The 23,725-nt window shown below is 40.8% G+C and overlaps 1 long non-coding RNA gene across 2 annotated transcripts in view; it reads right to left on the bottom strand.

Moving 5' to 3' along the window:
- Positions 1 to 23,377, bottom strand: part of LOC308477104 — a 191,596-nt gene extending 168,219 nt beyond the window's left edge. The window contains exon 1 of one of the 2 annotated variants that reach the window (XR_013986385.1): positions 23,247 to 23,377. This is a non-coding gene — a long non-coding RNA (uncharacterized lncRNA). Of the gene's footprint in view, positions 1 to 4,177; positions 4,237 to 23,246 lie in introns of those variants that run through there. The other variant, XR_013986386.1, reaches the window with a different exon arrangement.
- Positions 23,378 to 23,725: the final 348 nt, after the last annotated feature.

The following is a 23,725-nucleotide window of genomic DNA, read 5'->3' as shown; positions in this document are numbered from 1 at the left end:
GCCTTTCACAGTTAGTTTTCAATTATTTACTTGGTCCTCCATATAGCAACCAGTTTTCCCTTGACTGTCCAACAAGGAGGAAAATCTAAATGTCCAGAACAAGACCAGAGTGGATTTTTGAGAAAACAAATTCCACACTAGTTTTAAACTTCTTAGTGATAGTATGAGCTATTTTGTTTGTTTTACATATTTTGCTTTCCCCTTGTTCACTGTATCCTTAGCATCCTTCTCTCCTATATAAAAAAGCCAGTTATTTAATTCTTAAGGTTCATAGTAAATTTTCTGTTCTGACTTTCACATAGTCCATTGTGTAAGTTAACACACTCTCTGCATGGAGGAGTTAGGGTGAAAATCACTGCCTTTCCATTCCCCTGGCCTGGCTCTCACATCCTCTCCACCAGTCAGGGAGAGAGGGGGATTGGCTGACACTGTGCATTCCCATCCCACCCCAAAATGTGCCCCACTTAGAAATGTGGCTGCTCCACCTAGCAATGAAGGCTGGTTACAAATTAATAGCAAACGATTAATAGAATATAGAATGATATTGTCTTAACTGGACTTACTGGGAATTTATTTTATCATCATCATCATCATCATCATTTAACCTTGCACAGTATCTTGTGAACATATATTGAAAGGGGGTTTATAAATACTGTTAATAAAAATAAATTGCATATACCAGATATTTCCCTCAATATGAATAGATTTTGGCAAATTATCCATATCCATGGAAAAGATCCCAGTTTGCACCAATGAGCTTTTTCAGCAATCAGATGGTGGCAACTCCTTGCATTTTGTTTGCAGTCAACTATTCTCTCAGGCATCATGGTATTGTTTTGTTAATGAACCACTTTTTCTAGGATGATGGAGAAGTTAATAAAATGGAGGGGAGAGAAAGAAGAACGCATCCCTTTCTATCCAACTAATAGAAGTGATTATGCCATCACTTCAAAATACAAAGAAGCCTTAACATCTGGTCTGGTGCACCTCATCAGAAACACACCTGAATGAAAAGCGCTTCTTGTTCTGTGGAGAACAGCCGGCTGAACGATGGACAGAGATAGACCCTCCCAGTTCCCCTATGCAAAAGCTCCGTCCCTGCATTTCGATAGCTAAATTAGAGGTAATATGAGAGGGAAATATGCAGGCAGCCTCAGGGCACATCATATATTCCTTTATTCTGGAGCTTTTCCATAATTAAAAATGAAACCTAATTGCTCTGACTATTCATTCCTTTTCTAGAATGTCACAAAATTAGTTTCTACTCAGTGATGAAAAGTGTAAAAGATTTTAAAGCAAGATGTACAACATGGTAACTTTTAAAAATGAGTAAATTAGAAAGCTATGCATTTCAGCTACGCTGGGATCATAGATGTAGTCTGCCTTCGTGGATTTTTTTTAATTATTTGTAACAAATAAGGAGTTGCAGGACCCTAATTTGATTATTCTCCTAAATCGTTGTTGGTGTAAATGAGTTCTGACAGTTCATCAATGCTGCCCTCTGTAGTCATATAAGGAGAAAAACAGTCTCCCTAGAGAGGCGTGCTGAGGAGATATTCAGATGGAAGTAAAAAGCAAAGTAACAACATCGGTGGAAACACTTTTATATTGTAAGCTTCTCTTTTGGTGAGTTTGTGCTCCCCCACCCCCTTTATTATCTTGTAAACTGATTTCTTTAAACACAGTATTTCCAAATAGTAAAAATATCTTTTAATTATTGGTTTTAGTGGTAGGTGGGCAGCTTTGCTGATGAGGAATGTTCTTTGGCGGTGTGTGTGGGGGGGGGGGATAGAGAACAGAGAAGCATTTTCCAAGCAAGTGGAGACAAAACAAATTACGATCGTAGGTCAAGGGCCTGGCCCTCAGTAGTCAAATAAAATAAAAAAATCAAAAAAATCAATTGCCCTAATTGAAAGCACACCCAATCCTCCACCACTCCGAAATTATTTCATCTGATAAGGTAGCATCCATTAAGGAGTGAGTCTTTAAAACTAATGACATCAAAACCAGGCAAAAGAAATTGCAGGAAATAGAAGAGGTCGCCAGATGTTCCTAAACAGCTTCCTTTTGACGTGCTGTAGTGCATAACTCCAGATACTGTATCCAAGTGTGCGGGGGGAGGACTTGGAGCTCTGAATTTCTTTACCTAGAATGAATAACCCTGGAAATCCTTAAAACTAAAAATCACTCCCCCCCCCGGCATATTTTCTTTACTAGATTTAAAAGTACTTGTTCCACCCTATTTTTTGGTCAAGTATGTTCCCAAAGCAGATAACGTTGTGTGTGTGTGTGTGTGTGTGTGTGTGTGTGTGGAGAGAGAGAGAGAGAGAGAGAGAGAGAGAGAGAGAGAGAGAGAGGAGTTAAAACTACCAAACAAAATTGCCAATAGTTCAATAGGGTTTCTCTGACTGGAGTTGCTTTACAATTGGTATTGACGATGGAGGTTTAGAAAACCCTAGGAACTCTCCATATAATCCTCTCCACAGCATGTGTGGAACTCCTTTAGGGCAGCATGTGTTGTAACCCCATGTGTTGTGCCTTGTAAAAGCAACTGTTTATCAACCTACTCATCTTTATTGAGTGCTGACCTGACCTGAGAGCAGAATCTATCAAGGGATGGAAGGAAGTCTGAGTATGTACTCCAGCCCTAGAACTCACAGACAGAGTAAATATCATAACGACTCTACAAAAACTGTCCATAATAAAACCATCAGCCCATACACCTCTAAGGTCAGGGGAACAGCTTCCTGTTCGTTTGAGCCTCCCCCACCTTGGGAGACAGCTTAGCAATGAGTGGCAGATACAAGTAACTCCATGATAGGGAGATCAATCAACCTCCCTAATAATAACCTATAGTCTTAAGGGACACAGAGCTGATAAGTCTGCCTCTCCTCAACCACTGGAGGCAAGAACTCCAAAGGCAATGGAGAATGGGTTACAAGTCATAATTGTTTGTAGGCCAGTGAGGAAAACAAGACTGCACAAGTGCTACTAATTATATTTATAGCTAGAAGCAGCACCCTCTTAAGTACAAACAAAAAGGCCACAATGCAATTGTCAACGGGGCGGGGGGGGCGAGTTGGGAGGGAGGAAAACCTTTGAACATGCTGGGGATGTTAAAGAGAAGATGCCTCACATGTGCAATTACTCAACATCTCTTTACAACTGTGAACACATGTTCCCATGTGGAGAAAATTATAGCTGTGAATACCACCAGGTAGGCACACTGTCCCTGCCCTCGCTCTCTTTCTCCTCTCTCTGCATTCTCTCTTCTGGTTCACAAAGCTAGGAAACAGGGGAGGTTCTGTATCAGCTGCATCAAAAGGTTCAAGGGACAAATCATTTAAAGTCAAGCGACCAGGCTGTCAGAGTGGAGACAAAGGAGATGGGTGCTATTTTTATCTCAACCTGTTCCCCCTCTCAGACTGCTCTTCCCACCTAAATAGCACACATGTATAATATAAATTGACAGGTTCCTGGCGTCTTTGTCAGAAAACGGCAGCAAGTTCATAAGCTTTTCTGAGTTGCACAGAGGGGCTCAAATAGAAATAAACAGAATTATTTACTAACAGATAATTCAGGGAGCCTGCATAAATGTGATATTTGCAACGTAATCCTATCCATGTGGATACAGGAACAGATTTCTGACAGAAAGGACTCACACCCTCCAACATTTTGCCGATGAAAATAGGGACGTCCCATTCCATAATGATAATTTTTCTATTTATACCCTACATATCTTGTTGGGCTGCCCCAGCCACTCGCAGCAGCTTCCAACATAAATAAAGACATGATAAAACATTAAGCATTCAAAAAAGCTTCCCTATACAGGATCGCCTTCAGACAGCTTGGGGGGTTGGATAACTCCATACCCTCCAACATTTCTCCAATGAAAACAGGGGCATCCTAAGGAAAAGTGGGACATTCCAGAATCAAATCAGAAACCGGGATGGTTTCTCTAAATCAGGAACGTCCCTGGAAAATAAGGACACGTGGAGGGTCTGAATGACTCTGGAGATTTGCAAAAGGAGGGCTGAAAACAAATTAAGGAGGAAGTCCATACAAATATCCAGAGCATGGGCTGTTAGGGGAGGGGTAGCTTCTGTGGGGGGGGGTGACACATGCTGCTTCTGAGGGTTTGTCCATCTTTGGTCTCTACCCTGCACTCAGCTCTCACCTGTGCCTCCTAGAAGCTGTCAGCATGTGTCAGTGGCCGCACCTCAGAAAAAAACTTCGATTGGCCCACGAAACCAAGTGAGGGGAGCCAAGAAAAGAGTAAATCCAGAGTGAAGTCCCGCCCCGCCCCATGCCAGTCTTGCCACACAAGACGCATTTAGCTGAACCTGTGTTGCTGCACTTTGTAAATAGTAATGTTATTTGATTGTGCATCTGCTCTCACCCATTTTACTGTTTTGTTGTTTATTGATTGGTTGATTACACTGCTCTATTGTATTTCATATTGATTGCTGTTTCAGGATTATTTTATAAGAAAAAATGGGTAAGAAATTTTATAAAAATAACAAATAAAATGATTTTAAGGAAATTGGGAATCCTAGGCCAAAGAAGACAAGGAAAAAGATGTGGAACTGAAGGAATGTTACTAGAGTATGCCTAATCAAAGAATCTTGTATCTTTCCTGTATTTTAACTTAGTAGTCATTTTGGTTTAATTTTTAACTTATTGTTGCCAACACTTTGCAAAGGTAAAGAAAGGGGCCATAAATGTTTTAAATAAATCATAAACAAAGAGATGCAGCTCCGATACAAGTTTATTCTTGCAATGGGTTTGTTATAAAACTTCTCACTTTCCGAGAGGTACAGTTTTATTTGTTTTGAGCAAAACTTTCTGTACTGCTTCAAAGATGAAGGGAGAGAAGGTGGAAGAAGGGGCAGGGGAAAAAAAGGGGGGATATGTAAATTAATAAGAGTGAGCAATTATCCACCTAAGATACCTCTTCACCCTCTACTGTTAAATATTTTACTCTGCAGTATTGCTGGCTGTCAACAGCTTGGCAGGTACTTCCATATTTAGAGATGCTCGGATATTGCTTGAACTTTTCACCACGTTTCAGTTGTATAAATATTCCACCAAATTCATTATTGTGTACATTTCAGCTGGATCAGCTAACACATACAAAGTGACACGCATAGAAGCATTTTTAAAGGTTTCATCTTGTGTGCACAGGAAAGAAGAGAGATGAAACTTCTCCTGAGCTGCAGAGCCAAGTGGTGTGTGCTGTGCTGATAATTTACGGAAAGAGGAAGTGGGAGCAAACTCTCCTTTTTAAATATGCTGGAGTGTTGTCGAAACTGCCACAACAATACTTTCCAATGCCTTACCTTTAATTGAGGAGTCTGCATTTAGCTTTCATTTTATTTTTTTGCAGTTCACTGCTGTTTCCTAATTTACCGGGTAAAAATAGTTTTCTGCCTCAAATTAGGTGTCACCTCCCTGCCTCCAAAAGAGATAGGAACAAAAATCAGAAGTACACTTTCAATTATGTAGAATATTTCAAAGTGCAAAATATTGTAAATTATGTTCTTTTTTCTGTAATGCATTTCTGTAAAATGAGCAGGATAATTCCATTTTACAGATGGTGAATGGAAGCTGGCACAGTGAGATACCCAATCCTAAGTAGTGAATTCAGAGTTGAGCTGTAATTTGACTAAGGACATACCCATGCTGCAGGATTAAACTGGTTTACCGGTAATAGCCATTCTCTTCCTAGGAAATCCTGGAAACTCATAGTTTTGTAGTAGGTGTATAGTAAAGAAAACTGCATGCAAAATGCATACTTTAGGAGAAACGTACCCCAAAATGCTGCAGAGGTTGTATGAGAACTTTAAGAAAGCTCACTGATGCAGAAATGCGGACAATGAAATTTAAGACTGGGGGAAATGAGTAATAGAGAGAAACCAAAATTAACAGCTTCATCCCTATACATGGATGCAACATTTTTGTATACTCTCATGGGAGCTAGTAGTATTGCTTGTCTCTGCAACAATTTCTTTTTTTTTTAACCAACTGAATTTCAAATATCATCAGTTTTCTTCAGCATACTGTTCTCTACTACATTGACTTGGTGTTAACGCTCATACACTTGCCCACATATGGCTATGTATTCTTACTTATTTATTTTGAGATTAAGAAACAGTCAGATCTGCTTTATGCAAAGAGAATAATTACTGGTAAACATCTGTCTTTCTGCAGAAAATAACCCGGCTTAGCTGAAATACTTCTTTTAATGCATGCACCAGAACAACATTATTTTTTTTTTGCAAAAAGATGCATTCAGTTATGATTCGTCATTCTCCTCCATCTTCCTAGCAAATATAAAGTCTGTTTTGTGCTTGTATACACACTTTGTTATCATACTTGCATTGGTAAACAAAGTCGCTTACTGCTAGAAATCCTGTGGTAGGTAGACCACCCATACAAGCACATTTGAGACATGTTTGAAAAGCCCTCTAGTAAAGCCAGGAGTGCAAGAGAACTTCCAGGAAGTTGGCTCCTCATTTAACTGGAAAACACACACACAAACACACAGCCCCGAACACTATTGCTCTTTGTTCAAAGCATGTGTTTCAGATGCATTTTCCTTTATGGATTATCTCAGAATGCAGTGCTAAAGGTTATACTGTACAAGAATAAAGCATTATATTTTGTTCTTTAGGCTTTAAAAAAAATCTAGGAATTTTAAACTGCAGAGTTCTCTAGAGTAGAATTGTCAAAATCTGAGCTTTGGACGCTAAAGTCAATATGCACCATTTTCTGCAAAAAAAAAAAAAAAAGGACTAAGTGACCATGCTTTTCCCCAAATCCCAAGGATCAAGAACGGAAATCATTTACTTGTGGTTGACTGAATCAGTAGGAGAAAAAATTCAAACTGAAGTATTATCATCAGCCATCATCATCATCTGCTGCTACTGCTCAGTAGTCTGAGCATAGGTCACCAGTGTGATCATTGCAGGGGCTTGTAGATAGACACCCCTGAGGTCCAGGCCTCCTCTGTAAATCTTTTGGCCTTAATTGAATTGTTCCACGATGCTCTTGGTTTCATCTGACCCACGGTGCTTCTGGCCAGATACGTTGCCACAAAGCCAAGCAATGACTACTTCCCTTGTCTTGTTCCGTGTGGGAGATACATGAGGGAAAACCATTCTGAAAACGGTTTTTAAAAATACATTGAATTTTCCATAAGGCTCACCATCGCCATTTAGTGTATATAGCACTTAAAACTTTTTATTTGCAGCTGTATAGCTGAGTCCATGGTAGATGAAAGAGCTTTAGAAGGATACTGTTCAGCCCAACCCTATGCATATTTCAATGGGGTTTGCTCATAGCCAATGAGTTTATACCCAGTTCCATTTGAGAGTATGCACCTTTGAACTCAGTTGGTCTTACTTTTGAGCAGATGTGTATAAAAGCTGCTATGACAGAAGGAATAATGATGATATACCAAAGATTTGATAGCCATTATGAACAGCTACAAGCATTATTGAGCCTTATCCTGCAGAAGTGTGTGCCTCTTTTAAAAGCCAACCTACAGACATGCAGCTGCATTTTTAATCCCTAAGGCAAAAACCTTGCTATTCTCTTTGATGCCAGCTTTTGAGTTTCTTAAATTAATTATTGCACATTTATGGACTTGCAACTTTCTGTTCATACTTGTGGAGGTAGGCAACTTATTTCCATGCTATTGGATAACTGTTTCACAGTGGTGGAAGGCATCGGCTCCAATACTGGTACAAGCAGATGGGAAACCTGAACACTGAAAGATAAAATAAAGTATATGTATTTGTAACTGATTCATTCCTATAAGCGTTGATTCAATCTTCTAATTTTGGGGGTGAAAAAATAAAACTGAATGAGACTTCAAGACAATAAAAGGCTGAAGTCTATGGCAACGGGAAACTCCAAGGTACCTGGACAACCGTAGCTTTGAATAAATGGTCCAGAGGTTGCAAATGTGCACTGCCCCAAAGGTTTGCCTCCTATCTGTATCTGTGCTTTAAAAGAACAAAACGAAACAAAAACAAAACCCAACCAGCACTGTGAGCCAATCTCATATAACAGAAGATTTAAAAGAATATGACTGGTTGTCAGTTATTATCTGGGCAGGATTCACGGTGCTTATAGAGACATACAAAGCTCTAAACTGCCAGTTGTCCAAATATTTAAAATAATGCCTCCTTCCATATCAGTCTACCCATGCATTAATACAAGCAGTGCCCTGCAAGTGAGCGGTGCCTTCTCTGTGGTGGCCCCACACCTCGTAGGGAATGTTTTCTGCAAATGCAATGGTATAATTTGTTTTCTTTGTTCATCCACTGAACAAGTAGTAGATGGTTTTGAATGCAGTAAATAATAAGCCAGTGCTATTGATGTTGCAGTGCTATGCCATAGTAAGTGTTGGGTAGGGAATCAGAGCAGGGAAGACTCTCTGTGACTTCAAATAACAAGGTGTTTTCTGGGAGAGGGAGAATATAAGAAATTGACTGAAGAAAGTAAGCGACATTATTTTCTAGGGTCTGGTTTCAGCATGTAAAGAACATCACATAAACCCACCACCTCAGAGAGTTACACAATGCCAAAGGGAAAATGGTAAGAGGTTTAATTCCCCCTTCCAAACATTCCTTCTGTCTTGAGATCTCCAACAGAAAGGCATGTCAAAGTTTCATAATGTTAAATCTGGCATAAGGTTCAAACCTCAGAAAAATCAGAAACTTGTTGCAGTTTTCTCAATTATTATTAATTCCTTCTTTGAAGTTCAACATATTTTCACCATATGACAAGCATTTCATTTTCCCTGAATTCTTTTCTAAAGGAGACATAGGCTTTTTAAATTCTTATTTCCAAGAAGTATTTCCAAGAACTTGCATTAAAACTGTACTCAAGATGCTCTAAAGTATAAAATATTAATATAATAATCAGTTAAATAATCAGTAATAGCAAAGTGTATGCTGTGGTGGGGTATATTCTGAGTTTAAACCTCACTTAAATGTGTGTGTGTGTGTGTGTGTGTGTGTGTGTGTGTGTGTGGAATTCTCTCCCCCAGGGATGCTCGCCTGGTGCCTTCTTCACATACAGTGGTACCTTGGGTTACATACGCTTCAGGTTACAGACTCCGCTAACCCAGAAATAGTGCTTCAGGTTAGGAACTTTGCTTCAGGATGAGAACAGAAATTGTGCTCCGGTGGCGCGGCAGCAGCAGGAGGCCCCATTAGCTAAAGTGGTGCTTCAAGTTAAGAACAGTTTCAGGTTAAGTACGGACCTCCGGAACGAATTAAGTACTTAACCCGAGGTACCACGGTACCTCTTTAAGCACCAAGCAAAAACATTTCTCTTCACCCAGGCCTTTGGCTGATTAAAGAAATATACAGATATGATGAATTAGTGGTAAATAGTGTGCATTAGATTTTTGAGGGGATATTTTCTGAGACCTTTTGTAGGTGCCATAAGAGGTACCTGCAGTTGCCATAATGGCAACCCTTGTCCTAAGGCATGGTTGGAAGTCACACCTGCATAGTATTGTTAATTATTTTGCTGGTCTGTGTATACTACTTTGATTTTTTTTATATAAGCAGTTTGATTCAGTGGAGGGAAATTCTGACAAGCTCTGTAGCTCATTGGTGGAGCATCTGCTTCGTGTGTGGAAGGTGCCAAATTCAACCCCTGGCATCTCCAGGTAGGGCTGGGAGAGACCAAAAACCCTGGACAGCTGCTGCCAATCAGTGAAGACAATGCTGAGCTAGATGGACCAATGCTCTGACTCCTTATAAGGCAGCCTCCCTCTCCTAGGTCTCCCTCTTCAGCTCTGGAGAGAAAGATCCAATGCTTCTTTTGGTTTTGGGGACATCCTTCTCAGGGACAATCTTGGGGTTGCCAGGATAAATGGATATATTAAATACTTCATTGCTGTTATGGGGATTTAATGTAAAATATTTATTCTGTAGCCCAAACTCTGAATGAATGGAGTAAAAGAGTTGGACTTTTGTGAGGAAAAGGCACAGCCGTTGTTCACAGAATGGCAAAAAGTAATTAAAATAGGGTACACAATGTTCAGCTCTTTAGCCTGTTCATTTTTTTTAGCATACTCACTGAACTGATCTTGTCTGAGGGAATATAAAAAGAAAGGAAATAATGTAATTTAATGACACAGGAAAGGTCCTGCGCCATTGCTTATCTCTATGTTCAACTGACATTCCCTTAAAAAGAGATTATGCCAATACAAGAAGTACATTCTGCAAACTTGCTATTAAACAAAATATTTTCACCCTCTAGCCCAATGGCTAATTCCCAAACTGTAACCTAATAAGTACTTTATCTCAAGAAGAGGTTCAAATTACCTAGAAAGGAACCTTTTCCACACTGACAAGATAAACGATGCCTCCTGGATATATTTTTAAAATACCACATCTGGCAACATGGTGTTATTTATTTATTTTCTAAATTAGATGTTCTGAATTCCCCAAAGGCTATTTGCATAAGTGCAGTTATTTTGATTTAAGTAAATTACTATGGTAACCCCGTGCTTGTGTAATTGAAAAACGTTGTTATGTTTTTCTTTGCAGAAAACATTCACAACCCTAAATAACAGGTTCCATGACACGCTTAATCCAATGCTCAAATTAAGATTTTAAAAAAATCTGATGCAATGTGGGCTATCTCTGCAGAAAGATTAAGGGTCTTTATAATTCATCTGGATAATGCAATTTGATGACCTAGGTCTAGTTAACCGAGGTCATACTCCACACAGTGCATACCCTGCTAGGACTCCTCAGCTTGTGAGCTGTCAAGTTGTGGAAACAACTAAAACCTCTTCACTTCAACAGGATGCCAGCCCCCTGCAGAACAACCAGTACTTGCAATGACGCTACTTTACCAGAAGCATCACTCAAATGGTTCAGATGAACTTATACATCCCCACCTTGTCGTTGCTTTGAAATCCATACAGGCTTCATCTTGATCTCATTTCTGCTCAATGCATATATGACACCTTCAGTGCCGGATTTATGTATAAGCTAAACAAACTGTAGCTTAGGGCCCCAATAAATAAAAATAAAAAATTAGGGATGGGCTCATTTCTATACATAGGGTCCCTACATTCTGCATGTAGGCTTTAGATACAGTGGTACCTCAGGTTAAGTACTTAATTCGTTCCGGAGGTCCGCACTTAACCTGAAACTGTTCTTAACCTGAAGCACCACTTTAGCTAATGGGGCCTCCTGTTGCTGCCGCGCCACCAGAGCACAATTTCTGTTCTCATCCTGAAGCAAAGTTCTTAATCTGAAGCACTATTTCTGGGTTAGCGGAGTCTGTAACCTGAAGCGTATGTAACCCGAGGTACCACTGTAGAAGAAGAAGAAGAGTTTGGATTTGATATCCCGCCTTTCACTCCCTTTAAGGAGTCTCAAAGCGGCTAACATTCTCCTTTCCCTTCCTCCCCCACAACTCTGTGAGGTGAGTGGTGCTGAGAGACTTCAAAGATGTGTGACTAGCCCAAGGTCACCCAGCAGCTGCATGTGGAGGAGTGGAGACTCGAACCCGTTTCCCCAGATTACGAGACTACCGCTCTTAACCACTACACCACACTGGCTCTTATTAGGTCCATAAATTACCATATAGCATATATTCAGCACAAAAAACAGTGACAATTTGTTGTTGACAAAAGACTGTTGGATATATAAAGGGCCCATTACCTTCAGTAGCTTAGGGCCTCATCAAACCTAAATCCAGCCCTGAACACATCGGCGCAATGTCACAAGGAGGTATGGTATCTGCTAATACTAACAATACAGAGATCTACCACAATTTCGCCCAGTTCTAGTCCAATCTGCATATGTGCTTGTGTGCACTGGAAACCTATTGGGGAGGTGCAAAGATGTGAACTGAAACATCAGCAAACTGTGCATGCACCAATCCCTGAATTACTTTTAGGGAGCAAAATGTGGAGCAGAGCAAACCCGTAGAACAATAGTGGGATGGAAGAGAAGAAGACATCCACTCATTCCTTGAATGAAATGATGAGTTGCTCTGTGGTCTCTGCTACTGTTATCTGTTAATGGGCCACAGAACAGACCATATTCTCAGGCTGTTCTTGCAGTGTTATATTTTATACCTGCTTGTTGCCATCAGTTTGTCTCTTGACAAACAAATGGAGTGTGCCTCCGAGGGTGAAGTCAAACGCTGTGTTAGCAGCCCTGAGGTGACCTTCTGAGGGTGAAAGCCTGAGTAAGGTGTATGGAGGTCCTGGGCTGCCTAGATGACAAGACCCCCCACCCCACCCTGATTTCAGGATCAGAGCTTTCCTTCTCCTAGATGGGCTACTTTCCCAGGTTGATGAGCCCCACCTGTCCCTCATTTCCCTCTAAAGCACATGCAGAAACCGCCTTCTTGATCACTGGACCCACTATTCACCTTGTTCGCTCATTTATTGAATATAAATTTATTTTAAATAAAATAAAATAAAATAAATCTGCCAGAACCTGTCTTCACATGCAGGGGAAGTCCTTAATTCACTGAGGATTTGAGAGCTGCTTATTGTCTACAGGAACGTTTTACTCTTTGCATCACTGGAATTTTTTTTATTGTTTAGATATACTTTAATTAGCGATCTGATAAATGCGTTCTCTGTGGGAGTGAGAGGCTGAGGAAGTTAGTCCCATCTAAGACCTCTGTTTCTAAATTCAAAGCTCAATTATTAACCCTTGCATTTCAACTCTTAAAAAAACAGCACCCCAACAGCTAAAATAATTGCAAGTGTGATTCACATGCTACTTCCCTACTTTGGAAAAGTCTTTGTTCATTATCCCTTCCACCTGCTGCATTGGTCTCCTTTTACCTTCTTGAAGTGGGGGCCAGGAAAGATGCAGGTAGTAAAATATCTGCTATCTCCCCCTGAAGCACTTCTCAGTATTTCCATAAATTGCATATTCCTTGGCACAGTCACAAAAATGTGAGAATATTCTGATAGAGCTGTAATTGACACTACATCCGTTCCTTGGAAGAAAGATTTAATATAAAGATTAGGGAAATGAACAACAGTCTTTTCTTCAGCTTCATTTTTCATGGGCTAATACAAAAAAACAAACAAAAACCTCCTACAACTAAATCCTAATGGGACCATTCTATTTCAAAAATTACATTAATGCAATACCGGTAGGTTCCTTTCCCATCTGTTTGATATATAAATTTACATTTTTTTAAAAAAGGTGAAACAATATAATTCAGTGTCTATTCCTTAATGGTGCTATTTTATATTTTAAGATTTTAAGCCAATTTGGTTTTCTTTCCTTAGCATTAATTGTCTGTATAAAAAAAATCAGATGTATAAAATGCAGGCCAGCTCTTTCAACTACCACAGTGATAAATGATCAACCTGTAGAATATTGTTTGGATTCTTCTTGGACCCTTAATATTATTGAGTTCAAATAACAATCTCTGAGGTAATCATTGTTTTGAAGAAGTTGGTTTAGGGTCCTGTAGTCAGAGAAATGAGGGAGGAAGGGGATGCCTTACAAGGTTGCCATGTCAGTTCCAAAATGTGTCCCTAAGTAGCTTGCCAATAATATGTTATAAATTTATATCCTTTTCTCTACTATTTAAAGATTGAGTAGTGACAGATGTCATTGCTTATACCAGAGTAATATCAACATTATGTAGTTGCAAACCTATATATTTTGAGCAGCTAATTGGCAGCAGAATCCTCCAACTTGAAACACGAGATAATGAAGAATGATGAAGAATCACACTAGTCTAGCATTGATGTCCAAACATAATCCAGGTGCAAAAGGAGCCAATGGGTGCATGGGGGTGGCTGAATAACAGGTATCATTCTACATAATGCACATACAAAATGCAACTGGCCAGTCACAAGGATACCACAGTGCCCTCCAGACCAGGTTTGAGTGTGTTTTCTTGTGTGTGTTTTTTAAAAACCTTCCCCCCCCCCAATTGTTTTATGGACAGTTTATGAAAATAACATACATCATGGATGTACCCCAAGGTATGAATCCTGAGAAATAAGTGAAAAAAGGATTGGTTGATTTTATAGTATTGGGGAGAAGACAAAGGCATCCATTTCCCTCCCTGTGGTTTTCTGGACAACAATTTAACAAACTGAGGGGCCTGAGTTATCTGAGGCTTTAAAGGCTAATATGAGCACCTTGAACTGGGCCCAGAAACAAACTAGCAACCAGTGCAGCAGCTGCTGCTGCTGTTTTTTTTAAGAGGTTATGTGAGCGAAAAGAAACCCCAGCCAGTAATCTGGTATAGTTTGGATCAATTGAAGTTTCTGAGTCAAGTTCAAGGCAGTCACATATAGAGCACATTGGAACAATCCAATCTGGAAGTTGCCAAGTCATCTCTGTCCAACATGGGCCATAACTGGCAAACCAGCTGAAGTTGTAAAAAGCAATGCTAGCCACTGAGGCCACCAGGGACAGTGCTGACGCCAGGAGCACCCAAAACTGTAGACTTGCTCCTTTTAAGGGGGAGCCATCCTGTCCAGAGCAGGTCATCTCCCCACCTCATGGACAAGTCTTTTCAGAATTTACCACATCCAAGCCATCCCTGCCTCTATGAATTTGCTTAAAAATCAATATATTAGTGAAAATAACATACAAAACGCATAATATTATGGGAGCGTGCTTGCAAAATGTGCTCATTACTTAAAATTGGCTTGAAAATGTTTTTATTAGGAGAAATCCACACTAAAATGCTGCAGAATTTTCATGGGGATTTGGAAGCATAATTACAAAAATTTAGGATTTGTAAAATGGAGAGAACCAAAACTGACAGGTTCTCCCTTCTGCTGGCTCCCTTCTACTTATCAGCCCAGTTCTACATGTGGGGTTTGCAAATGTCTCACAGTCTTTAGTCATATCAGTAGCTGCTCTCATGGGATAATTGATCAAGTAAAGAAACATGTAGAAGTAGAGCTGGAGAATAAATCGGTTTGGTTCACATTTTAATGCGAACCAACCTAATTCGCACTTTATGAACCAATGTGCGAACCAAAACACAAATGTCATTCAAAATTCATTCTTATCCATCCCTGCTTCGAAGCAAAAGTTATTTACATTGACCTGTCCAATTGCAAAAGGCAAGCAACATTAACATCTCCACTTTGAAGTCTTCTCCCACCCCACCCCCTTCCCTGGTGTTACTGTTCAAAAGCAGCAAGTTTGCTTTTCCAAGGCTGACCTGCTTTGCTGGAGTTCTCTCCTTGATTTAGAATCAAGACTTCAGGGAGGCCTACTTCAGAATTCCATTAAGCTCTAGTAATATTAACAGTTCTTTGGTTTAGTAAAGTGAAAAGCCTGTGGTGGTTTTGTTTTCTCCCCTGAGAATATTGCACATGATTTCTTTGGTTTAATTTTAGGTAGGCTAAATGCTTTTGAGTGTACAAAAGGGCCACTTGCTGAAGTGTTAAGGGAATTTATATTAATCTAACCTCGTCATGTCCCAGAGTTTCTCTGTGGCTATTTAATAAATCTACATATTATTCACTGGAAGTTGCATTTAGAATGTGAAGAAAAATCATTTGTATTTGAAAGAACACACTATTCAATAAACCATGCTGATTTAAAATGACATTGCTGATTACTTGGTATATGTCTGGAGGAAAACACTCACTAAAAATTTGGTGTATCTTGTGAAATAGTTGAGGGGAGGAGTTTTCTCTATTTTTACCTTTAAATAAAGCCAGAGGATCTGATAGGAAGAACAACAGCCAAACTGGAGACTAGTATTTCTGTCTACTGGGGCTTATATGTGCTTATTTGTAAAGATAGGGCAAAGTATCAGCTTTCTTCCTACCTCAGGGTTTATCCAGATGTCACAAGATGCTGGAGCCATCTCTCTTACTGTGTAAAAAACTAATAACTGGGAACAGAGAGTGTGTCACATGGCTAAGAAAATCCAACATGGTCACATTTGACTTCAAAAAGGGAAACCACCCTGAAATGAGTAAGATGGAAGTTGAAAGGCAAATTTGAGAGGGTCAAATCACTCCAAAATGCTTGGGGTTTGGACAACTGACTAAGCAGGCTCACAGGTCACCTGGTTACACTTCCCCTCACTATGGTGAGATGTACTGAATTCTCTATTTAAATTATAGTAATTCTTTCAGATTTTGAAAGAAAAATTGGTGCAAATCTGCATCTTCTTTTGTACTCTTCTTTGGTGATGCATTTCCTCTTTTTGACGATTTCATAAGTAGCCTAGTTTCTCCATCTCCTCCTCAGATCATTGCTATTACGGAGAGGAGAACTGCCCTTCGCATACTGAGAAAATCTAGATGTTACTAGGAAGTGAATAAATGAGGCAAATGATGATGATGGGGCCACATGTCTCTTGTATTGCCCAGGATTAGTGGTTTTTTCCAGGCATGACCCGCTGCAGCTGCTAAAACTTATTGAATTCTTTTTTTCGATATTATAATGCATGTGGTCCCCTCAAATATGCCCAAGGAAGGTGGGTTGCTAAGTATGTCCAGGCACACTCTGATGTTTCAGAGAGAGAGAGAGAGAGAGAGAGAGAGAGAGAGAGAGAGATGCAAGCAGAAGAAAAAGGCTGAAATGGATCTGTCTCTGGAAGTGGCCGTGGGGTGAATGGGGTGGAGGGTCTCTATTCCAGCCTTTTTCTTCTGCCTGCATCTGTCTCTGTCCCAAGGCCCTGTCCCTGTCCAAGCTCCATTGGCCACCTTTGGTGGAGAAAGATCTGTGGGGGTGAGGGGCTGCTTTTGTGGCATGTGAGCAAACAAGAGGAGTCATCCTGCCCTCGGCCCTCCAGATCTGGTCGACACAGGTCTTATTTTCTGCAGGGAAAAGCTGTTTTAGCTTCTTGACCTCTCCTATAGTGGTTGTTTTGTTACCTTCTTTCCTCCTTGTCTCTTCATTGTCTTTATTTGTTTGTCTTGTCATTCTCCTCTTTTGTTGAATTAAAACAAAATTCATGGGTGCACAGCCTAATGAAATGTGCTACACACGTCTATGGTGCCCCCTCCCATTGTAGAAGAATATGAACATCCTGTCTAGGAAGCCTTGCCTGGTAGATACTCAAAGCCTTCCCTAATCCTTTGTGGAGCCAGTTATACCACCGGCTGGAAATTTCTAGGAAAGAGTGGCGGATTTCCCTAAGCTTATGAGCACCCTAATAACACAGATCCTGTCCTGGCCCAGAGTAGGGATGACCTAAAGACAATATACGAGTTTGCTTCAAAACCATCTATTTTCTCTTAACTACAGCACGAACACAGGTGAAACGTGATGGCTTTTTAATGTGTCACTGAGATGTTTGCCTTTTTAAAAAACCAAAGGCAAAGCAAATTGTTCCAGTGTAAAATATTTGCATTGACCTCTGTAAATATTGCCTCTTCGGATTCTGTCTGTACATACCAACCCTCAGCCCTGAGATTAGATGTACTAATTCCGCAGACCGCCAGACAGAAATGCAAAGGTTTAGGAAATTTGAGGATAGATCCTGGAAGCCAGAAAGCTTTCCCTTCTCAGAAGTGATCTCTTTTGGCAACTGCCGCTCTCCCACAAACTTTGCTTGGTCTCTCTGAAGGCAGCTATAATAACAAGGGCAGCAAAAGGAGCAGGAAAATTGAAAGGGGGGTGGCTAAGTATGTTTTTAGTTTTCCGCACAAATTCCCCCCTTTGCTTTCTGTAGCCTCCCAAGTCATGAATTTGCTATTTCTGCTACCAGAAGTGTTTTCCAAGAGGCTTTAGTGTGCTTTCAAAAAAATGCTCACGAGTCTTTACAGCCCCACATGTGGCCGCAGAACATGTAACAAAAAACATGCAAGTGGTGTCTATACATTGTCAGATATGGTCATCACATATTGGTCTATCGCGTGGTGCATTCATGAAATGGGAAGCTGTAGCAGATGGAGCCTTTGAAATCTATTTGCATGTATTTATTTTTACCGGGCTCTTCAGCCAAACAGGCTCCTAAAGCAGCTTGCGAAATGTCAGTAACTAGTCCCAGACCTGAAACTTACAATCTAACAGACGCTACGCAAAGGAAAAATGGAAGACAAGATAGATTGTATTTAGGCATCATCATGTCATGATGGATATGTAGGGTTGGATTCAACTAACTGGCAAACCTGAGTCTATTAATTGCAATGGGTCTACTCCGAGTTAATTGAATACAACCTGTAATGTGCATGTTATTCTCTAATAGGAAGTGCTACCTAGGTCTGAAATTCTATCATGTTTGAAGCTCCCTTAGCAGTTTCACAAAAGTGTAGCAGAAAGAAACTGGGACATTATCAGAAACCGTGGAACTGAAATATTCTGTAACAGGCCATGTTATAAATAGATGGCTGTGCCTGGATCAGTACACAGACTCACTAATGCTCTTTATGCAGCTGTGTTGGTTTGTTTCATACCTCAGCATAGTTCCTAAAGGAGCATGTCACTCCATCCCCTCAGGGAAGAAATGCCTTTAGTGATAAATGCAGATAAAAAAAAGTATTCCTTTTATAGCAACAGATTTCTGCAAGTGTTTTAAAGATGAAGAGGGAAGGAGAAGAGAGTGTAATCAAGTGACTAAGGCTACATTGCAATCCTATACACCCACTTACCTGGGAGTAGGCTCCACTGAACTCTGTGAAACCTCATCATATAGAATTGTGCTGTAAGTGCATCTACTCAAAAAACATTGACTGATAACGAACTGGGAACCTGATAATTTCTTAGGTTTTAAAAATCGCACTAGCCAGCAGCAGGATGGGAGGAAGAGAAAGGATTTCGGATATATGAGGCATTGTTCTCTGCAACATCTTGCTTTTTAGTGCTAATCAGCCCACTTGTCACTTTGCCACTTATAATTTCATTGGCACCAACGCTTAATTTCTGGGAAAAGAATCATGTGGTTCAAGTCTGTCTAGAAGTCTCATCCAACTTTCCCAACTGATGTATAAAGTCTCTCTAAAGATACACAGTGATGAGGGGAAATGGACTCTGCACTTGCTCAGGAGCATTTGGCCTCAGACTGTATGTATCCTCATACAACAACAACAACAACAACAACAACAACAACAACAACAACAACATTATTATTATTATCTGGCAACACCATCCTTACTTGATGTCTTGTAGGGATGAGTGCTGGCATTGAAAACAGATGTCCTGGCACAGTTAGAGCCCTTACTGGCATGTCACTGATGCTGGGGAAATAGCACAAGGACAAAAAAAAGAATTATGTGTGCACAGACAAGCAACATGGGAAGCAGTTCTGCTTTGCCCACAGGAATCACAGAACTGTAGAGTTGGAAGGGACCATGAGGGTCATCTGGTCCCACCTCCTGCAATGCAGGGATCTTTTACCCAACGTAAGGCTCAAACCCACAACACACAAGGCTACCTGAAATTTCAGTATTTTTGACTATTTCCAGTGCATGGAGTCTCAGCCTCTGCCCCAAAATAATTTACACTTTTGAAAATCTGTTTAAAGATGCATTTCAGCACGGCACCATAATAGCCAAACATCTGTCTCCCATTCATGAGCTGGCCGCAACGTCACTGAAAAGCAGGTCCTAAATGCTACACTGCTCCATTCAGTTCCTGTAGTGAAATGCTTGGAAATGGATGAACAGTAACGGCATCCTTAAGTGGTAGAGAGGGGGGAAATATCTTACAAAACAAAGAAAACTGATATTGGCAAACAGGCTGTTATGTATTATTAAGAGGTACATCGGACTGCCTTTTTCTTTTTTTTCTGAATGTGGGAATGTCCGTAATGATCTTCTACATTAAAGGCTATGTTTTTGAAGCCTCTCTCTCTTACTCCTCTAAATTTGGGTTGAAATTCCCCCAAAGGCTGCTCTACGCTTTCAGCAGAAGAAGTGAGAGAGAAAGCATAAGGAGGTTTCACATTTTCTCCCCCTTCCAGAGCTCATGCCAAGGATGTCCAGATGTCCTCTTTTTAAACCTCTTCCCAAAGACAGAGCGGTGTCCTAACTGGTCCTCTACAAATCCCCTATTCTGAATGTTGTGTGCCGTGCCAGTGATGAAGATTTTTGTGTGAATCTTTTTTTAATTTTTTTTTTACTCTGCTCTGTCAAGCTGATGTGGACATGGCAGGGTGGCTCACGTGGTTAATGGTGGCAGAAGCAGCAGCTGCCCACACCGTAGGGGTTGTGGGTGCTGGTTGGAGGAGGATTATGGGTGTGGTGACCCTTTGGATACTTCCATTCATATAATTCTATGTTCCTAAGATTCCAGGAGGAACAGAAGAGACGGTCAGAAGGAGCAGGTGCCTCCAGGCACACAGAGAAAACTGCAAAGGAGTCGGGAAATAGAATGTCATCTGCAGCTTTTCTCTGCCACATACTGCACAGCAGCAACAATTTCCTTTGATGGGTTTTCTTCACAAAAATCCAGACCGCCGTGTTAAGAAAGGCAGCAGCAATCAGTGAAAGTACAACTAATCTAGGCCTCCTCTCTTGTCACAGGAAACATGAAAGCATGTTATAGGTTCCACGATAAACACATGCACGCTAATGAATCACCCCAGGAAGTGATTTGTGCACACAAATGCAAACCAAATCCTGCCATGTATGGGTGCTCCATTTTAATTTAATACGCCTATGTAAATGGAAAATTCAGTGTAGATTGGGGTAAAATGCTGTCATTTCCCCAAACCATTTCAGCAGGAGTAGAAGTGGCTTAGTCATGCTGGCCACATGACCTGGAAAAACTGTCTGCGGACAAACATCAGCTCCCTCGGCCAGTAAAGCAAGATAAGCGCCGCAACCCCAGAGTCGTCTGTGACTGGACTTAACTGTCAGGGGTTCTTTAAGTTTATGTTTTATACATCCCTTTATGCCCTCAGTCACCCTCTCCACTGAAGTTAGTGGGGAAACAAAACATAAAAGAATTCTGTGTCTGCCTCACAGTGCATAACAGGACTTTGGATGAGGGCAGATGGCATTTAGTAATTGAAACTGTGGTACAGGATTATTTTGATAGGTTTACTTGGTTAAAAAAACTTCTCCACATTAAAAAGACTTCCTGCATCTGCCACCCTCAGATAAATTTCCCTATTAACCACAATAATAATGACATTGTGTTATTTATTAAATCAAAGCTCCCCCAGTTTTCTTGCTTTGACACAAATGTGCGGAGTGATTCCCGCTTATGTGTGCATTTGAACTGTGGCAGCCAGTGTTGCATCATAGTCTAGCAGAAAGCTTTTAACTTTGTTTGAAATGCTGGTGCCTCTGCAAGCAAGACTATAAACTAGTTGGTTCTTGTCCTGAATCAGGAGATTTATGACATTGAGGGGTGATGTCATGTTTACCAAAAGGGCTAGCTTCACAAAGACTCTTTCAGTCAGTCCTATTTAGGCAGAAGAGAGATTTGACCCCGCCTAGGATCCGTAGAAGTCTTACAAAACACCCCACAAACAAGTAGTTTTGATGTTCAAAATAGGTCTGCATTCCTTCTTACATTTCATCAGATGCCCATAAATGATCCCAGAGGCCAAGTAAGAAACTGCAATGATTACTAAACCAAGCAGTGTGTAAGAAACAGCTTATACAGACATGTAGAATTATGAGAGAGCTCAACAACAGTTTTGATACTAGTCAAATTTCTCAGGGGGCTTTGCCTAGCCATGGCTGTGACGATGGGGAAGAGAGGGTGAGAGTGAGCTTTTATCCCAGTTCCACTTTTTTTTTTAATTGCTCCTCTTTCCAAAGAATACAAATTACACAATCTTTGTTTTCTGACAGGAACTGCATTTGTGGAAACTTCATCACCATGTTTTTAAGAGGGTTGCACCAGAACATCTTCCCATGCTGGTTGCACATCACAGGCTTAAAACGCAAATCCCCTTTTAACCTGCCTTTTGCCAAAAGGGAACATCACTTTGCTTCTTTCCATGATCATCTTCCCTCGCTTCCAAAGCTATGTTGTGTGTTATTCATCCTTTCTGCTACTTATTCCTCTTTCTTCAGGGAGAGAAAACGCTGAGGAGATCCAAAGAGATTGTTTTTGGCTGTGCATCTATTTAAAATACCAGACAACAGGCTGTGAAGAAGGCTGACAATAAGCAAAAAATGTATATATAGTAAACATAAGATAAGGCAAAGTAGGAACACTGGTTCCTCTTTCCAGGTCTTAGATGTTGCTGCTGTTGCTACTGCATCTGATGTCACTGCTGCAATGGCTGCTCTTTAAATGTGCAATAGTGACCATATAGAGAATACCTGGCAGCCAGGCAGAATTAGACCTTTTGCTTCCAATGGGTGTGGTGTAGTTAAATGGGCTCTTTATTTGGAGAGTGGCTGAACGAATTGGGGGACAGTGACGAAAAATGCCTACTCCCCACACCCTAAGGTTTCTATGCTTCTATACCTTCTTCTAGGAACTACTTTCATTGACTTCTTGGTTAATGGTCCAAAGAGTGAAAAAGCATATCAGGTGGAAAATGATGCAAAGGCATAGAAGAGACGCACTAATGGGGGCACGTTACAGATTTTTGTCCAGCAATTTCTCTTTTTCTTGCTTCCTAGCCCATTCTTCACACATTATCCATATAATCAGATCTCAGAAACACAGGGCGCTTCTTAATTTTTTCTCTCTGAGCTTTCTATCACAGACTGGAAACATTGATACCTATCTTTTCCAATTATCATTAATCACCACATATTTTCATTTTCCTACATGTGGGCTCGAAAATACAACCCACATGTAAGCGCCGTCATGTACATTCCAGATCAACTCGGCTCACGTGACTTCTAGGTCGGGGCCACTGAACCATGTTGCACAAAACAAGCAGGAGAATGAAATCATCGAAAAGTAAACAATGAATTAAGCAAACACAGATACACAGATGCCAGCTGTGTTATGAAGCAGATAAACATGACCTTCAGAGGAGAACTACCTAAGGTAGCCCAGTTGAACAACCTATTTGGAATGGGAACAAATATTCAAAACAAACCTTCTTGAATCTAGTGTCTTTGCCCAGCTTGCAGGTCCTTCCGCAACTACAACTACAACCAGTAGGATAACTTTTCCCAAACTTGAGTCCCCAGATATCTTTGAACTACAATTCCCATCATTTCTGGCAATTATTTATTCGTTAAATTGCTATACCACAACCATGCAAGGATCACAGGGCATTTTACAACATAGAAACACAAAATTACACAATATGGTAACAAACAAAAACAATAGCCCCCCTCCCCATTTAAAAGGCCATATTGCCCTGATCCCCTGGCCTACCTGGCAGCAAGTCAGTATGCCAAGTCCCCAGTCTAGGGTCCATCCAAGTGTCCGAAGTCCAAAGTGAAGCACAGTCCCTCAGATCCTGGAGTATCATGGGCAGCTGAGCAGACCCAGCACCTCAGCTCTGCTTCCCTGGCCTACTTTGCCTGCTGATTGCAGCAACTGGGCTTGATGAGGCATGTGACCCTCACCTGTTCCAAGCCCACTCCAGCTAAGGAATTACACATCTCCTCACAGAGCTAGCGAGTCCCACCTGGCCAGCTAGGGAGGTGTGCTGTGGGCTGTGGGCTCTTGCCTGCCTCAGCTTGGGAAAACAGAAATGCTTTTGTCTGGTGCCTAAATATATGTGGCAAAGGTGCCAGGCAAGCTTCCCTAGAGAGAGCATTCCACAATTAAGGAGCCACTGCAGAAAAGGCCTGTTCTTGTGTTGCCACCCTGAATACATTTCGTGGAGGAGGCACACAAAGGAGGACCTC

Source organism: Podarcis pityusensis, assembly GCF_964106645.2.
Source record: "Podarcis pityusensis genome assembly, chromosome: 5".
NCBI classification, from domain to species: domain Eukaryota; kingdom Metazoa; phylum Chordata; class Lepidosauria; order Squamata; family Lacertidae; genus Podarcis; species Podarcis pityusensis.
Note: the sequence above shows the minus strand (reverse complement) of the source record. Positions and strands in the feature narration are given on the sequence as shown.